Below are 2,943 nucleotides of genomic sequence, written 5' to 3' on the forward strand. Positions count from 1 at the left end.
TATTTACCTTGTAACATTTTATAAGGGCAAATGAGCACCTGCACGTAAGGTGCTGGTGCCCCGCACATGTCACTGTCATTGCTGGAATGTCCCAGGGCTCATCCTTGTATTTGAACTTTTTTTTCTTCCCTTTGGTTTTTTTAAATCCACACCCATGGGTTAGGTGAATCCATCCAGTCTCATAGCTTTATATACTACCTCTATCCCTGGCCTGGACTTTTCCCGTAAAATCAAGCACTGTATATTCATATGAGTACTTAATGTCTCTCCTTGGGTGTATAATATGCATCTCATATTTAAACGCATCCAAAATTGAGTGCCTGAATTTCCCTCCAAAACCCATGCTTCCTGCAGTCCTCCCAATCACCTTGCTTCTAGTTGCTTGGGCAAAAACCTTGATGTCATCCTTCATTTCTCTCTTTCTCTCGCAATCCATGCCCAAACTGTGAGCAAATTCTGTTGACTACACCTTCAAAATACACCCAGAACCTGATCACGTCTCTCCTTCCTTACTGTTAACACCGTGGTCCAAGCCACCATCATCGCCAGCTGGGATTTTCACAGTGGCCTGACGGTTCGCCCTTCAGTCTCTCTCAACAGCAGCCAGGTGGTGGTTTTAAATGGAAGCCAGAGGCTGTCATTCTGCTCAGAGCCCCTCCTCGGCTTCCCAGCTCACTAGGAGTAGGAGTAGGAGCCAAAAACTTTCCTGGACCTGCAAGCCCTCGTGTGGTCAGGCCCTCCGCTGTCACCCTGGTTTCATCTCTCCTTCTCCTCCCCTCATCACACCACCCATCATGCCAGACTCCTATGCACCCAACATGCCAGGCATGTTCCTGTCCCAGGGCGTTTGTGCTTGCTGGTCTGTGCTTTCTCCAGCAATTTTCCCTGTTTTATTTTCACGTGTTCCCTCAAAGGCAAAGAGAAAAAATGTTTTGAGTACATGCTATGTACCAGGCTCTATAATTTTTTTGATTTTTTTTAATTGAAGTATATAGTTGAACAGAGTGTTCAGGGTAGGTCTTACCGGGAAGGTGACATTGGAGCAAAGACCTGAAGAAGGTGAGGGGTTTTGCCCTGTCGTCTTCTAGGAGAAGCATGTTTCCTAACCCAGCCCCCCACCTCCCAACCCCAGCCGACTTCTGCTTCGGTCTCCTGGACAGAGGTGTGGCCACCTCTTAGTGCAAAAGAAGGTGGGACTACAGAGAACAGGAGTTACCTGGGGCTGGTACATTGTTGTCTCAAACAAAAGCAAGGTTTTCTTAGCACAGAAGATATTGAATAAGCGTCTCCCTTAGGGTTATCAAGTAAAGAACTTAGCGTGGTCTGGCATATAGCAAGCAGTAAATATGTTTTGCTACTATTTTATCTAATTTATAAATACAATATTATTATAATATTCTTGCTATAGAAACTAAACGTAGGGTTCATCTTGCCTATGATAGCAGTTATTATCAGTTGAGTGTGATATTTTTATTGTGTGTTTATAACCTCAGTTTTTCCAGGTCTCGTCATCTCACCAGCCTATGGCTCCCAATGGGGTCACATAGCCATAGCCCACGTTTCATGGGATCTTGCCCCACCTGCTTAACAGGCTTCTGCAAAGCCCCTCCAGGTGTGTCCTGTAGTCCCAGGCATGAAGGTACAGTCATATATTTAAAAACAAGCCCACAACCACAAGGCACTCAAGACTCCCTTTTCCCAATGTGCTAGAGATGCTAATGACCTGTGACATGGAGGAAGGTTCTGGGTCAGTGCCTCTGTGTTAGTTAAGTTCCAGCAAGAAGCGAACACCAAGACAGGACTAGATGTGCAAGAGATTTACTGGGAGACTGAGCAGGAGATGCCAGGGAGAGCCCTCAGACCTCGATGCAGGTCTGGTACCCATGGAAGGAGAGAGGGGAGGAAAGAGAACCGGGTAGGGTGCGTCTCAGACCACCCAGCACGCTCACTGAGGCTTTGGAATTTGGGCACACTCACTGTGCTGCCTCCTCCTTCCCTGGGACGAGTTCTCTCCAAGGCTCTTCAGCTCCTCCAACAAATGCCTTTTTCTCTGGCTCGGATCCTCCATTTGGCAGGCAAGGTCTGCTGAATCCCAGCAGAGAACACAGTTGAGACTCAAGCTGGGAAGCTCTGGTTGAAAGTGTAGGAATATTGGGTGTGAATGAAAACAGAGTTTGGTGTTGTGTCTCCTTTCAATTCCCATGGCTCTAGCCCTTTCCCCTACTGCGCTGTGGGTCAACCCAGTCTTCTTTGTCTGCACTTAGGTCTTTTGGTCTGGTGTACAGTATAGTGAAAAGAAAAGGGTCTTCAGATCCTAGCAGAACTGAGTGCTAATCCCAGCTTCTTCACCCTGAGCAAACTGTTCTGTCCCCCAAGTCTTGGTTACATTATCTGTAAAATGGGGATAATAATCATACCTACTTCCTACAACAAAAGTGTATGTAAAACATCTGGCATATAGTTGGTGCTCAATAAATGGTGCCCCTTTTTCTTGCTTGGTCTCAGGTGTACACACTCACACACCAGAGAAACCATAGTGTTTCCTCTTTGTCCTATGTAATAATCTCTCATTTTCACATTTTTGTTATTATTATCATTATTATTATTATTTTACTTTTTGGCCGCACAGCGCAGCATGTGGGATCTTAGTTCCCCTACCAGGGATCGATCCCTTGCCCCCTGCAGTGGAAGTGCAGAGTCTTAACCACTGGACCACAGGGAAGTCCCCATTTTTGTTATTATTAACCATAATGAGAATGTCTCTCACTCCCAAATATGACCTAAGCGGGGGCTCTGCACACCTCGTTTAATATTAACCTATGATCATTTTAGCACGAGACATGTTAGACATAGTATTTAAAATCTGAATGGTATCTTTCTTTTTTGTAGAACGAAAATGCTTATGGCTATTCTGAAAATTAATCATTCTAATAAGACTTGATT

This window comes from Eschrichtius robustus, chromosome 3 (genome assembly GCF_028021215.1).
Source record: "Eschrichtius robustus isolate mEscRob2 chromosome 3, mEscRob2.pri, whole genome shotgun sequence".
In the NCBI taxonomy this organism is placed as follows: Eukaryota; Metazoa; Chordata; class Mammalia; order Artiodactyla; family Eschrichtiidae; genus Eschrichtius; species Eschrichtius robustus.